The sequence below is a fragment of the Orycteropus afer genome, unplaced genomic scaffold, assembly GCF_000298275.1.
Source record: "Orycteropus afer afer isolate SDZICR_OR568_19922 unplaced genomic scaffold, OryAfe1.0 scaffold00073, whole genome shotgun sequence".
NCBI lineage: Eukaryota > Metazoa > Chordata > Mammalia > Tubulidentata > Orycteropodidae > Orycteropus > Orycteropus afer.
The window spans coordinates 2,081,928-2,098,714 of NW_006921660.1; the positions used below are offsets into that span (position 1 = coordinate 2,081,928).

At 39.8% G+C, this 16,787-nt stretch overlaps 1 pseudogene; it reads left to right on the top strand.

The window, feature by feature from the left end:
• The first annotated feature begins 214 nt into the window (after positions 1 to 214).
• On the top strand, positions 215 to 1,131 carry LOC103197038 (annotated as a pseudogene).
• The last annotated feature ends 15,656 nt before the right edge of the window (positions 1,132 to 16,787 follow it).

Sequence of the window (16,787 nt, forward strand, 5' to 3'; positions counted from 1 at the left end):
ATAGAAAGACCTTGGGTAGCTTTCAATTTACAAATATATATATATATATGCAAACATTTTAGCCATTTTTAAAAATGTTTAGCTACTGGAGTAAGGATATATCTGAAATCATTCAACATGAAATGACACATAGAAATATTATAGAGGATTTTCTGCTGCAGACGGTGCTGAGGAAGCATAGTTTAAGTCTTTTTTTTTTTTTCCCATTGCCATCATGTTTAAGTCAGAGTCTCCTAAAGAGCCTGAAAAGCTGCAGAAACTCTTTGATGGAGGATTGAGATTTGAAAAAACAGATGACAGGTGGAGGAGCCATTTTGAGCAATGGGGATGCTCATGGACTGTGTGGTAATGAGAGACCCAAGCACCAAGCATCACAGGGGCTTTGGGTTTGTCATTTAGTCTACTGTAGAGGGGTGGCAAGGCCACACAAGGTTGATGGAAGAGTTGTGGAACCAAAGAGGGCTGTTTCACAAGAAGAGTCTCAAAGACCAGGTGCCCACCTAACTGTGAGAAAGATCTTTGTTGATGGCTTTAAAAAAAGACACTGAAGAATATCACCTAAAAGATTATTTTGAGCAGTATGAGAAAAGTGAAGTGATGGAAATCATGACTGAATGAAGCAGTGGCAAGAAGAAGGGCTCTGCTTTTGTAACTTTTGATGACCATGACTCCATAGATAAGACTGTCATTCAGAAATACCATACTGTGAATGGCCACAACTATGACATAAGGAAAGCTCTGTCAAAGCAAGAGATGGCTAGTGCCTCTGCTAGCCAAAGAGGTTGAGGTGGCTCTGGAAACTTTGGTGGTGGCCAAGGAGGTGGTTTTGGTGAGAATAACGACCTTAATTGCAGAGGAAACTTTAGTAGGTGAGATAGCTTTGGTGGAAGCCATTATGGTGGTGGATATGGAAGCAGTGGGGATGGTTATAATGGATTTGGTAATGATGGAAGGAATTTTGGATGTGGCAGTAGCTACAATGATTCTGGCAATTACAACGACCAATCTTCAAATCTTGGACTCATGATAAGAAGCAACTTTGGAAACAGAAGCTCTGGCCCTTATGGTGTTGCAGGTCAAACCACCAAACCAAACAGCATCAGTAACTATGGCAGTGGCAGAAGGTTTTAATGATTATAATGACAGCCGGAAGCAAAGCTTAACAAGAAAAGACAGCCAGAGAAATCACAGGGAAGCTACAGGTTACAACAGATATAGGAACTCATCCAAGCACACTGTGGCAGGACTTTGCTGCTAGAAAGAAGACATGTGTTAAACAATGCTTATGTATGGGGGGAAAAAAAAATCAACAACTGTATTTGTGACTAATTATATAACAAGCTATTTTAGTTGCTATAGTTTATTTATTTATTTATTTATTTTGGCACACATGCTATTGATTGCCAAATGTAATAGTCTGACCATGAAGCTGAATAAATGTCTTTTTTTAAAAATTGTGCAGTGTTATGTTGGTGGGACTGTAAAATGATACAATCACTGTGGAAATCAGTATGGCAATTCCTTAGAAAGGTGGAATTAGAAATACCATCTGATCCTGCAATCCCATTACTAGGTATATATCCTAAAGAAGTAACAACAAGGACAAGAATAGATATATGCACACCCATGTTGATAGCAGCACTATTTACAATAGCAAAGAGATGGAAACAACCTAAGTGCCCATCAACAGAAGAATGGATAACCAAACTATGGTACATACACATAAAAGAATAACATAGAATCTGCAAAATACTGCATAATGTGTATGAACTTGGAGGACATTATGCTGAGTAAGTCAGTCAGTCACAGAAGGATATATATTGTATTCATTCACTATTGTAAAATGTCAAGGAAAGGTTTATATATGGCAGGGAACTTTGTTTATTGGTTACTAGAAATGGGAGGTGAGGGGAAGGAACACTGCTAGAGAGGTAGAGACAAGTAGTGATTTGGATGAAGAGAAGGGCAATTTACCAAAAGTGAGTGATCAATACAGTGGCATGGAAGAAGAGGAACACATAGAGAGGTACCCAGGAGGTACAGACAACAAAGATGAATGAACCCTTTTGCATGCACAGTGCTGCACTGTCACTGATGGCAAGCACTGATCTATAGATGGATAGATGGGTGGACAGGCTGAATGACCAGGTATGTCTAGGCAGGGGGGAATGTGTCTATGAACATGTACAGGGTTGGCAGATGATGTTTCTACGAGCATGTTTGCATGTGCTATAAGAATGTCTGCGTGTATAGTAGAGGTGACAAGGGACAAGGTTGTGGTGACTTCTTGCCCACAGCCAGCTACCCAGAGGGAGTGAGTAATTGGACGTGCAGGCATGGGACCATGGTTGCAGAAGACATCAAGCTCAACTGGCATAATATACTACACAAAAACATTGTTCCTACTTTGGTAAGTAACAACAGGGGTCTTAAAAGCTTGCAAATGGCCATCTAGATGTAACGATGGATTTCTCCTCATCCAGAGCAAAGAAGAATGAAGAAAAGCAAAAGATGCATGGAAACAATTAGACTAGCAGACAATGAGATCCTCAGCCTATATGACTATGTGACCAGAAGAACTAGATGGTGCCCGGCTACCACTGTCAATCACTTGGAGGGGGATCAGTGCAGGAGATCCTGGATAGAGTGAGAGAACAATGTGGAACAAAACTCAAAATCATTAAAAAAAAAAAAAAAAGACCAGATTTGCTGGTCTGATAGAGCCAGGTGAGATCCCTGAGACTATGGCCCCTAGTTACTCTTCAGGTCTGGAACTGAACTCACTCCTGTGGCTTCCAGCCAAACAATAGACAGGTATATGGGCATTTACATCAAGTAGATATACTCCTTAGAGCGATCAATATCAATCATGGGAGAACAGAAGATCAGTGTATGGGGAGGGGTATGCCTGAGAGGGAAGGACATAGGGAAGAGGTAACTATAGGGAGGAAGTGGGAAGAGAGGGGTTACAATGTGGGGAATTGCAGTCAATGTCATAAAACAAACTGTGTATGAACTGCTGTATGGAAAATGAATTTGCTCTGTAAATCATCATCCAAATTACAATAAAACTTTAAAAAAAAAAAAAATGCAGTGTAAAGTTAGCCTACTCTTAAGCCATCTTCATGAATTACCCAGACAGGGTGAAGTTTAGAATTCCTTCAAAGTGTTGCCAGGTTCCATTCTAAATTAATTTACAACCTTAGAATACTGCTTGGGGGCAGAGAAGCCACTGTCTTCAGAAAACTTGGTGTAGCTGAACTGTCAGTTACTGTGTTGGCTTTGAAATTACCATTATAATGGTTACCCAAGCAAGTTACAAAATTTATCTGGTTATAAAAATAAAAATGATTGTTGGCACATCTTATGCAATATATCTAAATTGAATAATGGTAGCAGATAAAATTTTGGATGGGATTGAAACTTACATATCACCCATTATCATGTGTAATCCAAAAATTATTTAATATTTTGAAAGAAAAATATTATAGAGTATTAGTGCCATGGTCAGAGTCCCTGGGTGGTACAAACTGTTAATGTGCAGCAACTGATTTTAGAGTTGTTGTCAAACGTTTAAAAGATTCTTACTTTTCTGATTTCTTGAGAATAGTGAGAGAGCAGAGCATGACAGGACATGAGAGGAAAGATCCAAGTTTGTGTATTAGCTTCCTTTCCCACCCGTCTATTGTTGTTGTTAGATGTTGTCTGGTCACTTCAACTCATGGCCACCCTATGTACAACAAAATGAAACAATGCCTGGTCCTATGCCATCCTCACAATCACTGCTACATTTGAGCACTGATACAGCCACTGTGTCAGTTCATCTCATTAAAGGTGGTCTTCTTTTTGCTGACCCTCTACTTTACCAAGCATGACGTTCTTCTCCAGGAACCACTCCATCCTGATAACATCTCCAAAGTAATTGAGGCAATCTTGTTATCCTTCCTTCCAGGAGCATTCTGGCTGGACTTTCTCCAGGACAGATTTGTTAGTTCTTCTGGCAGTCCATGGTATATTCAATATTCTTTGCCAACACCATGATTCAATGTACCAATTCTTCTTCAGTCTTCCTTATTCATTGTCCACCTTTCACAAGTGTAATGCAGTGTCTGCAAATATCATGGCTTGGGTCAAGCGTATCTTAGTCCTCAAAGTAACATCTTTGCCTTTAACACTGTAAAGAAGTCTTTTGCATGAGATTTACTAAATGCAATACATCATTTGATTTCTTGACTCCTGCTTCCATGGGCATTGGCTGTGGATCCAATTAAAATGAAATCTTGGACAACTTCAGTATTTTCTCCATTTACCATCATGTTGCTTATTGGTCCAGTTGAGCTCATAGTCTCATAGAGAGGATAAACTATTAAATAAGCAATTCTTATCAAGAATAATAAAATATGCCTTATAAAATGCTATCCACACATAGGTTATCACTACAAGTGTCTAAGTTTCATAACTGGTAGATATTAAAATGTCATGTTTTCACAGTATAGAATGGAGCAGTCCAGATACAGATACAGGTAGTCACTTCTGTCACAGGGGTTCCTGCTCACTTAGTGGCATCGTCTGGCTCCAGAACAAATCCAGCAACCCCTCAGAAAGTAGGATAGGAATGGGCACATATGGACTCAGCTGTCCAGGGGACCCTTGGCCCAACACTCATGGATCACTGGCCAGTTGTGAGGCCTTTTGACTTCTTTTGTTCTGAAGAATCACTTTATCCAGGAACCACATGGGAAGGAAGGAGAAAATGAACTACTGCCTCTATTATATACCTACTCTGTGCTGCACCAGGAAATATGTAAACTGTTCTCATTAATCCTCAACCCTTTGTCAGATTCCATTGTCCTCATTTCATACATAAGGAAAATGAAGATAACAGAGGAGAAGAAGCAATGATTACATATAGGCAGGGATTTTAATCCTTGTTTGAGGAAGTTTAAGCAACTATTAGGAAACCATGTCTACCTTTTTTACGTTTCTAGAATTTCTAGGAGAGTGGGAAGGCTATACTCAGTCCATCTCATGTAAACCAAGAAAAACCAGTATTTCCCTCTGGCTTTTCCCATAACAAACCAAGTGTTAGGAGCCAACTGGCTATCCCAAGGTTCAGACTTTTGTATTCTGAGCCTTGATGAAATAAACACACTTGACCTGAATAAAATAGTTCTATAAATGTAATTCTAAAACTCCAAATACTGTAAGAAGCTACAGCCTAGAAAAATAATTTTATTTCATGAATGTGAAGATGTTTTTCCAAGACTTAGTTTTGCAAGACTTAGTTTGTACAAGATGTTCTGGTTACCTGGTGCCGCTCTGAAAAATGGGTGTATGTGTGTGTGTGTGTGTGTGTGTGTATATATATATATATATATATATATACCACAAATGGGATGACCTTAACAAACAGGAGTTTATTCTCTCACAGTTTGGAAGTTTTAAGTCCAAGTTCAAAGTGCCAGGCTCTAGGGGCTGGGTGAAAGCCCCTCAACCTTGGGGTCCAGCTCTACCTCCTGCTCCCGGCCCACTGAAGCTAGAGGCTTTTCTTCACTCAGCTGCTGGCTGCTGAGGCTGACAAACCCAAGGCTGACAGGTAAAAAGGCACAGTCCCAATGTTACCAAACTACACAGCAGGCCATTAATTTAAGTCCATTGTAATTCCCAAGGTCGGCAGAGCATGGCAGGCTGCTGAACAATGGCATGGCTACATGCAGGGTCCAAGCATACCCTAAGCTCGAGACCATTCCCCAAGGCTTCTGCTTATATACAGGAAGCAGACCACATTCCATAAGGCAGCTAGCTACTCAGCTGCTCCCAGTAGATTCCACCATGGAGTTGATTACCAGTCTCATCATTAGGAATACTACATCCTTCCAGCTGCCCAGCCACTCAACCAGGCCCAGCCAAATTGATACACAAACTGAACTACCACACAAGACTTAGTTTTGCTTACTTTGGACATGTCCAGGAAAGATCAGTGTCTCTAGAAAGACATCATATTTGGTAGAGGGTCAGTGAAAAGAAGGGAAACCCTTATGAAACAGATTGACACAATAGCATCAACAATGGGTTCAAACATAAAATTGTGGAGGTGGTGCAAGATAGGACAGTGTTTCAGTCTGTTATACATAAGTCAGTGTGAGTCAGAGCCAACTCAATGGCAACTAACAACATCCTCAAAAAGAACAGAACATTTATCGTGAATATTTACTATCTGTCTTAGTTCTCTAGTGCTGCTACAACAGAAATACCACAAGTAGACAGCTTAAACAAACAGAAATTTATTCTCTTAAATGGTTTAGGAAGCTAGACATCTGAGTTCAGAGTGCCGGCTCTAGGAGAATACTAGGCTAGAAGTTTGAGTTCTGAATGCTGGGTCTAGAGGAACACTTTTTTTCTCTGAGTTCTAGGTGGAGGTCTTTCAACCTGGGGCTTCAGCTCTGCCTTCCAGGCCTACTGGAGCAAGCTGGAGGCTTCTCCCGACTCATGCAGCTGCTGGCTGCTGAAAATGATAAATCCAAGATCATCAGGCAAAACAGCAGATTGTTGGTTCACACGCTGCAAAGGCAACAATCCCAAGTTCAGCAGGCAACAAAGCAAGTAACTAGTTTAAGTCCAGGAACTGAAGATGGTGACAGGCCAAATGCAGGATCCAAAATGAGCAAAAAGCTAGTGACCTTTCCCAAAGCTCTTCTATATATACTGGGATCAGGCAACACCCTGAGGGTAACTCCCCTTCAGGTAATTAGCTGCTCACAGCAGATTAGACCATGGAGGTGATTACACTACGTCCAGTCTCATCATGGAGAATCACTACATCCAGCTGCCAAGCCACTAGAAATCATGGCCACACAACCTTAACTACCACACAATTATTATAAAATTACTTATTCACTTCCTGCTTTATTTTTTATCAGCCATTTTGTTTTTCACTTTCCTATATATAAGTCTCTGCCTCAGTCAGCATTTCAAGAAAGCAAAACTTAAATTTTAAAATTGTTTAAGTGAAAGGAAAATCTGTTTTAATTCCCTAACCATCATTAGCTTGTCCCTGAAATCCTAGAAAATTTACCCTTAAATGACTCCAACAGAAAGGTGACCTTTCCCAAGAAGAAAACAGATCTACTCCCCAAAATTTCCCCAACATTTAAAATGAGATACTAAACATCAAGAAGAGCTGGCAAATTATGGAGAGCAGTAACAGGAAACTCTGTTATCTAGCCTAAAAGATAAGGTTTAGACAAGTGCTTTTCATCTACTCTGGAGGTTGTAGGAAGCAGCATGATGTGACAACTACACAGCCCTTGAATCCCAGCTCTCTCACTAATTTGTGAGGTGATCTTGGGCAAGTCTTCCCAACTCCCCATACTTCTAGTCTTGATCTCTAAAGTGGGGGATCATGCTATAATAATACTAACCTAGTGACTTGACAAGGTTGCTGTAAAAACAAAATAAAATAAAGTTTGAGAAACATACAAACACACACTATACATTTGCCAAGAATCATTATCATGGTGCTCACGTGGTGGGCTAAGAGAATGAGGAGTCACAAGATGTAGCCTTCCACACAGATGTTTATGACCAGAAGAAGGAAATCTCAGCCTACACATGAATGAAGGTAAGCACTTCTTGCTTCGGTCTTCTCCTTTTTGAATTCTCTACTCAGTCATTAAAATCTGCCACTCAGCTCAGAAAGAGACAAATTGGGCCTTGACTTTTTGAGGATAGAGATGTGGGATCTTGGCAAGAGTGAATGCAGAAGCCCATCAACCCTCTGAGACTATTAACTTCAAATTTGCTCTTGTTGTTGTTGTTATGTGCCATCGAGTCAGACCCGACTCATAGCGACCCCTCCTTGGGTTTCCGAGGTGGTGTCATTACAGAAGTAGATTGCCCAACCTTCCTTCCAAGGAGTGACTGGTAGACTTGAACCGCCAGCCTTCCAGTTAGCAGTCAAGTGCCTTAGGCACTGTGCTACCAGAGCTCTTTTGCTCTTCTTACGAGAATAGAAATAAAGAAATTAGGAATGATTCAGAAAATAGTAATAAAAATAAACTTTTTAAAGCTTTGTTGTTGTTGTTATGTGCCATCAAGTCAGACCTGATTCACAGCAACCCCTCTTTGGGTTTCCAAGGTAGTTTCACTACAGAAGTAGATTGCCCAACCTTCCTTCCAAGGAGTGGTTGGTCGGTTTGAACCTCCAGCCTTCTGGTTAGCAGTCAAGTGCCTTAGGCACTACACTGCCAGAGCTCCTTTTAAAGCTTTAGAATAGCCATAACTAGAAACATTCAAAGGCGAAGAATCTCACATTTATCAGTAGCCTACAACATCCCATATACTATTCCCACTATAGAGCTGCCATTCAAATGAACAATCCCTAAAAACCAAAAAACCAAACTCACTGCTGTCAAGTCAATTCCAACTCATGGCAACTCCTGCTTGGGTTTCCCAGGTAGTATCTCTATGGAAGTAAATTGCCCAATCTTCCTTCTGAGGAGTGGCTGGTAGGTTTGAACTTCTGGTTAGCAGAAGTTAGGCACTATGCCACCAGGCACTACAAATATCATCTCATTTAATCCTCACAACTATTCTATGAAGTACTGCTATATCCTCCAGTTGAAAGTTGAAGAAACCAAGGAGAAATTGGATGGAGTATGGTATTCCAGTCATGCTAGGGTTAAGGGACAGAGATTTGACCCCACCTCTGTCAATGCTTCCAGGCAGTGTTTCATTATCAGTCAGAGCCTGTTCACCTCAACCTAACAACTGTCATGTCTATCTTATGCTAGCATCTTAAAAAGTCTCATGAAAACTCAGAAAGCGGAATCAGAATGATCACCTTCTTACAGATAAAGGTGCTGAGCTCAACGAGGAAACTCACATGGAAACTGAGGACGCATCCTGGTGGCCTCCATTCCTTCACCTCACAGCCAGCCCTTTTGGCTCCTTCATATCTTCAGCTGTGTCTATTCCTCTCCATCTCCACAGCCTTCACCTCACTCCACACCACCACCACCTCCCAGCCTTAAATTGCAAATGCTTCCTTGCTGGCTTCCCTCTCAATGTGGTCTTCATCCAATTTCTTCCTCAAACCCTACAATCAGAGTTATCTTGACAAAATAAATACAAATGGGGGTATTGCTCCAGCTTTGAATTCTAAGTGGTCACTCAAATCTATGAGATGAAAATTCACATTCTTTATAATGATAAAACATGAGACAATGTTTATCAAACTGTGTCATGGTCCATTATGAAACATGAAACCCAATGTACTTGGTTGACAATTACGTAAATTATTTAAAAAAAAAAAAAAAAGGAAAGAAAGAAGAAGAAACTAGGATGTAAAGTGTTAGGATACATAACAGGCATTAAGTATATTGTTTTTGTGAAAACTGTACTCAGGTACACGTGCCTTTAGGCATGATGAAACCCAATGTACTTGGTTGACAATTACGTAAATTATTAAAAAAAAAAAAAAAAAAGGAAAGAAAGAAGAAGAAACTAGGATGTAAAGTGTTAGGATACATAACAGGCATTAAGTATATTGTTTTTGTGAAAACTGTACTCAGGTACACGTGCCTTTAGGCATGCCCCAGGTCATGAAGTGTGTGTGCATGTGTCTACTCATCCACAATGTACAACGTTTTTCTTTCTGGGATCACAGTGAAGAGTTTGAACACCCTGGCCCAAAGGCCCTCACTGAGGAGCCCCTGTTCTCCTGCCCACTCTCATTTCCTGCTCTCCTCTCTCACACAGGAAGCTCCAGCTCTCACCGAACCAGTACTGGTCCAATGGAAGAGGAGGAGAAGCCTGTTGGAATGAGCTCCTTCCTCTCTACCTCCTCAGCTTCCTCCACTTTCTCACACCAGGACCCTGCCTGGGTCACTCATAGTGGGCCTCAAAGCCAGACTATAATACCACTTTCTCAGCAAACACTCCCTTTGCCCCATCTCTTGAGTCCCCACAACACTGGTGTCTACTATTGTATAGATAACACTTACCACACTGCATTACAATTCCTTATTTAGGTATCAGAGTCCCTGGCAGACTGTAAGCTATCTGAAGGCAGAACAAGCTCTCTTATATTCATTCCCTATATGCTCTGCCCCTATAACAATAAATGCCAATAAATATTTGTTGCTTGGATAAATGAATACCCAGTGAGTGACAGAGCTGGGATGCGACCTCAGTGAGCCTGACTCCATCCAGAAATCCAAGCTTTGTTTACCTGGAAAGGAGGAAGCCATGGTATGACTCCAGACATGCTCCTCTTTCTCCCTCTTCAGAGTCAACCTGTCACAAAATTCTACTCTAATAATCTCTCTCAAAAGCACCTTGTCCATTTACTCCCTCTTTATACCCACAGCCACCTTCCTGATGCAGGTCTCCATCATGACAGCCTTCTAATTATCTTGCTCCTCTCTTTTTAAATGTATCTTCTAAAAACAATGAAAATAATCTTCCTGAATAATCTAGTTTGTCACGTCACTCTCATGCTCAAGAGCCTACAATGGCTCCCAACCTCAGTCACTTCCAACTTAACGTCCAAGGGCCTCAGAAAACCATCCTCCTCCTCCCCTCTCCTCAGCCTTACCTAGCTCCATCTCACCAGCGCAGATACAGCCCTGGGCTTCATTTGGGGGCCCCACCCTGCTTTAGTGTCACGGAGAGGCTGGGCTCTAGGTTTGGCATGCTGTCTAGACTCTTCCTCCCCAGAGGTAGCACTTAAAAGGGAGAAGGCTGAGGAAAAGGAAGGGAACAGGATAATCTCACACACCCTTCTCTAAGGTTTTATGTCCTCCCTAAAACTCAAAAAATGGGCAGGGAATTTTAGGATTGGCAGAGAAGAGATGGGGACAAGATAGGATGAGAGACCTGAACCAGCTCCTCCAGCAGATAAGATTTCATTATTTATTGCTGCATGTACTTCTTCCATCCTTCACTGTTAACTGGATCTCCTCCTCTTCCCACACTTTTCCAGCACTTGCACTTACTCTGACATGAGAGGGTAGGCCTAGAGAGTAAAACCTATGAGTCCAGACACACATTTGTCTTGACTGGATTTTGACATCTATTTCTTAGAAAATGACTATTAGGAAGGAAAGATAAGCCACCGAAGAAGAAATTTAAATCAAATATTTGATTTAAAATAACAGCTTTTTAATTTTACATACTACAGCTTAGTCATTCTGTAACCTAGGCCAAGGAGCTACTGTCCTAATCTATATTTAACTGCCTCTTAGTTCAATGTAGAAAGAACATTTGTATCAGGAATTAGTAGCCTCTGAGATACAAAGCAGCCTTACGTAGTAGTCTCAGGAAGGGAAAAGAAGTTGACAGAAAGGCTGAAATAAACTGCAAGCTCCTTGGTCTGAACGTCGGCTAAACATACATGTCTTCCTTTTTTATTTTACCTTTTCATTTTTTGTAAAGGTATCATCTATAGAATCATCTAAAGCAGGCATTAGCAAATTATAGCCCACAGACTAAATCCAGAGTGCTGTTTTATGTCCCATAAGCTAAGAATGATTTGTGTACTTTAAAATGGTTGAAATGAAAATTCAAAAGAATATTTCAAGACACATGAAATTTAAATTTCAGTATTCATAAATAAGGTTTTATCGGAACATTGCCATGCTCATTCATTTGTATACTGTCTGTGGCTGCTTTCACACTATGATGGCAGAGTTAACTAGTTGTGACAGAGACCATATGACTCACTGAGCTAAAAATATTTACTATCTAACCTTTCATGAAAAATTTTCAGACCCCTGATTGAAAGTTCAGTTCCCATGACAGTACACAAATTTTTAACACAAAAACTATTTAATCTTCTATTTCAATAATTTTCAGTGAGTTCTGAGGAACCCGAAAGGCCAGGGTGCTGCCCCAGTAGGCATGGTTCTGAGATTCTGATCCCTCCTCCAGAAAAGAATAGTTCTGTTTTCATCCTTACATCTTGGGATGGCATGTTTAATTTTATTTGCAAAAAAGGCTTTGTTTCAAAAACAAACAACAAAAACACACTTTCAGACAGACTGTGACCTATTTTATCTATAAGATATTACTACAACCTCTAGCGCTAGTTTCAAACACCAAGTATAAGGAGCCACTTTGCATCTAAAATCACACAAACTAGGACTGAAAACAAACCAGCCTTGTCTGCTGAGTATGTACGTCATACAACATAATGTAGATGGCCAACATGGCATTAGAAGACCTGATTTTTTTTCATAAAAGCCCTTCTTCCACCCAAGCTTAACCCCATTTGCACATAGCCTTACAGTAACCAAACCCACTGCCTTCAAATCATAGCAACCCTACAGGACAGAGTAGATGTGCCCCCATAGGGTTTCCAAGGCTGTAAATCTTAACAGAAACAGACTGCCTCATCTTTCCCCATGGAGTGGCTGGTGGATTTGAACCCTGACCTTTTGGTTGGCAGCTGAGTGCTTTATCCACTGCACCACCAGGCCGCCTCCTCCTATAGTATACTTTATTAAATATATAAAATTACAAAGCAATTTGATTCATATGCCTGAATTATTGCCACATGTGCATTTTCTTGGTAGCAGCCAAATCAAAAACCTTAAAGAAACTACAAAAGGGGTTGCAGAGTACATTTATTTGTATAAGTAATGAGTCATTAATAGGTACTTCAGGAGGTAATTAAGGGAAAACCGATAGGTGTTGACTATAAGGCTTGGAGTTTTCATGTTTGCTTTTATAGTAAAGAAACAGTCTTCTATAGTCCATTCAAAGCATTTGAAAAATTAGTTTAGTCATGAAATATGGAACTAGTAAACTAATACAGGCTGTGCTCCATCTTTATTTTATTATTTTTTTTTTTTTAAAAAAAAAAGCATTTCTCATACATTCCTACAAAGATTGTGTTTTGCTGAATATCTGGGACAGCTAAAACTAAGATTGGCTTCTTAAATACTCAAATCAATAATGGCAGTTAAGAACTACTAGGGAAATTGGGAATTACCTGCGTTTTATATTTTAATGAACATATGTTGTAATGAGCATGAAAAGATCAAGTGGTTTCATTATGCATTTGACTAACTTTTCTTACAGGGATTATAGGAGGGAATTAATTACATAAGGCCTATGCTGGCAGGAACAGAACACTTGCTGAAAGGAATGCCAGTATTCATAATTCCACCATCAAATGTGTTTCCATATGTATGCCTCTCTGAAATTAGATGGGTCCGTAAGAAAAGTAAAACTCCCAGTATAAGGATTTAGCTTACCTATTATTTTTCAGTATCTTGAATAAGGCTATGTCAACTCTGCATTTGTTTTCATTGTTTATCTAATAATAAATTCTTGAAATGGAGACTCTCTAGAAATGACTTTCTGGTGGTCCTGATGGACTCAAGATGTTCTGTACAGTTGTCCGATATATTTTTTCCAAAGCCCTAATTAGTTGTTCATTTTTATGGCCCCTATTTTCTAAATGTGTACCCAGTCTAAAACATTTTTCTAAATATTTGACAATAGCTAGTGAAGCAATTTCCAAATGAAACTAACTTTAAAATAAGCAACTCGTTGGGTATTGAAAGGCCGAAGAGAAGACCACTGTGCTATAGAGAGTTCTGATTATTTAACAAAATTATACTGAAAGCTCTCCCACTGATCTACAGTATTCAGTGCGTGCAAGACCATACAGTAAACAAATTCCTAAGCAGTCTGAAGAGAGATAAATATATTAAGGCCAAATCCAAGGGCACTGAAGACAGGCTTCCGCAAGTCTGAAACATGCATATTAGATGAACCCCACAGTATTATAATTTCCATGAAACTGCTACTTGTGTTATAATGATTTTAAAGAGTTTCTAAAAGGCCTAGTAGAAAACATGGCCATTTTTTGCAGTCAAAATACAGCAAACCCATTCACCCATAGAAATAAATAAGTACACAAACAAAACTGCTCATTGAAGTAAATAAGCTAGGAAAGTATCACTGCAGTGCAATTTGCAGATGAGGCTGCTGTTAGGCCGAGGTTTGTGATTCTTCTTTTCTTCGCTTGCCCCCTGGTGGGGAAACCAAACTTGAGCAAAGCTGCCAAAAACCAGTTGCAATGGAGTGGATTCCGACTCATAGAGACCCCAGGTGTGTCAGAGTAGAACTCTGCTCCATAAGTTCTCAGCGGTTGATTTTTCAGAAACAGATCACCAGGCTTTTCTTCCAGGGGGCCTCTGGGTGGGTTCAAACATCCGGGTTTGCAGTTAGCAGCTGAGTGCTTTAACCATCTGCACCACCCAGGGCCTCCAACCAGCCAAGAGAGTTCATCCCTCAGATAACAAGAATTGGGTATAAAAGCACAAGGACAAATAAAAGGTATCTGAAACAAAACGCAGAATTTTCCAAATAGGTTAGGCGTTTAAAATCCATCCTGTCTCAGAAAATTCAGCTTCTTATACACAGCCTACTTCTAATGATAAGTTACTACCAACACTCTTATCAGGGCACAAAAGACTTAATTCTAAGTGATATTATCAGGGGTTTTTTTTGTTTTGTTTTGTTTTTTTAACAACAAAGCAGAAAAAATTATAAGCTTCTTTTTTGGCAGCTCTTTCCTCCTTAATTCCCCACTATCCTTCCCCACATGAAAAAGGAAGGACTCTTTCCACATCTTCACATGCCACAAACCTCTTTCATATTATTCAAGGCAATATTTTACAAAAAGCAAAACCATTAGAATATTCACCAAAATTAACCACAGACTTAATACCAAGCCAATTTGGGTATCCTGAAAGTTTATCATTTCATTTTCATGCTTAAAAACTATCTGGATTTCTGAGTCATGCGATCTGAATAATATGTTTCAATTCATCATTCATAACTTAAAAGAACCAAAACAAATTCAAATCTATTTCAAATTATTTCCATTAAATTATTATTTAATATAAATTATTAGAATCACCTAAAGTGAAAAGAACATGGGATGCAAAGTTAAAAGGCCACAGTTCTGTCTCTCTCACTCACTGCCGTCAAGTCAGATCCGACTTATAGCAACCCCTCCTTAGGCTTCCAAGGCAGTATCTCTACCTTGTAAGTAGAGTGCCCATCTCTACTTGCCATCTGTATAGAATGCCCAACCCTCTTCCAAGGAGTGGCTGGTGGGTTTGAACCGCCAGCCTTCTGGTTAGCAGTCAAATGCTTTAGGCACTACACCACCAGAGCTCCCTTCTATGTCTAGCCCCTTTCATTAATTTGTTCTGCAACCCTGAACATTAAAGTAACTTTCTCAACTGCAAAATTAGGGACTTGGACTTAGAAATCCCCTACAGTTTCTTTCAGTGCTGTTCTGTGTTTAAAGGAGCTACTGCTTCCAATTCCCTGGTTCATAGTGCCCTCCAGTGGCTCCCAGGAAAAACTAGGTATGCTTTGTGTTGGGTTTCAATATTATTCTTGAATATGTGTTGGAAGAAGCCTTGGTGGCACAGTGGTTCAGCACTTGGCTGTTAACCAAAAGTTTGGTGGTTGAAATCTACCCAGCCACTCCACAGGAAAAAAAATGAGGCAGTCTGTTCCTATAAAAGACTACAGCTTTGGAAACTCTATGGGGCTGTTCTACTCTGTCCTATAGGGTCACTACAGGGGCACTATGAGTTAGACTTGACAGCAATGGGTTTTTGGTTTATATATACAGGAGGACGTTGAAGTCAGTGCTACCCAGACTTTTTAGATCAGTGATTCCAAAGTGCTACCCAGAAAATTCTCATGTACCTCTCTCTCCAAACTGAGGAATTTTATGAGTAATGAGACAAGTTAATGATGGGAGTGTGCAAGGTGGGTGAAAGAGATGAAGGCAGAATAAAGGGCTAAAAGCCATTCTCTGTATTCATCTCTCTCAACCCCTCACCCATCAACAACAGGCTATCTGCAGCAAGGGCAGCACAGAAAGAGGCCAAAGTCTCTGAAACTTGTGGCACAATTTTGAGCAAGAGTATTACTGTGTTGGCTTTGAAAGGACAGTCTCTCATACAGCCATGCCTGTGGCAAAACTTCTAACAGAGAAATCAGTCTATGTATAACAAGTACCTTGCAATGTTCATTCCATTGACATAGTAATTTCTAAGTAAACAGTAGATACAGCAACAAAGATTTACACAAATATGTTCATCTCTGTGTAATTTATAATAAATCTCAAAATGGTCTAAAGGAGTAATAATAAATTGTGATATACCCATAAAAATATTTTCTACCATCATTAAAAATGTTTAAAAAAAAAAAGTATATTTCCAGACTTCCTGAAGCCATGAAGGTTAGAAGAACCCTTGAAACTACTGCCCTGAGATGCTCTTTAAACCTTCAACCAAAAATATCCCCTGAAATCTTCATAAAACCAAACAATAGCTTAACTAGTGAAAAAATGCCTGCCTTGAGCAGTGTGCTCTTGTAAGAACTATCTATATGGGATGAAATTGACAACAGCAACTCACAAAAGATTAGATAGGAACCTTAGTGGACAGTGAGTTCGTGTCAATGGGGGAGGAACAACTCAGAACGGGAGAGTGAGAATGGCTGCACTACCCAAAGAACGTAATCAATGTCTCTCAATTGTCCATGCAGAAACTGTTCAGTTGGTGTATGTTTTGCTGTGTATTTTCTCAACAACAACAAAATAAAAGAAAATTTAAAAATATATTTTAAATAATTTTAATGATTATAAAACAATGGTAAGGGAAAAAAGTAGGATGCAAAATTGTGTGTGTATGTGTGTGTGTATGTGTGTAGACATCATGCTGGGGAAAGAAGAAGGTTGGTGAAAA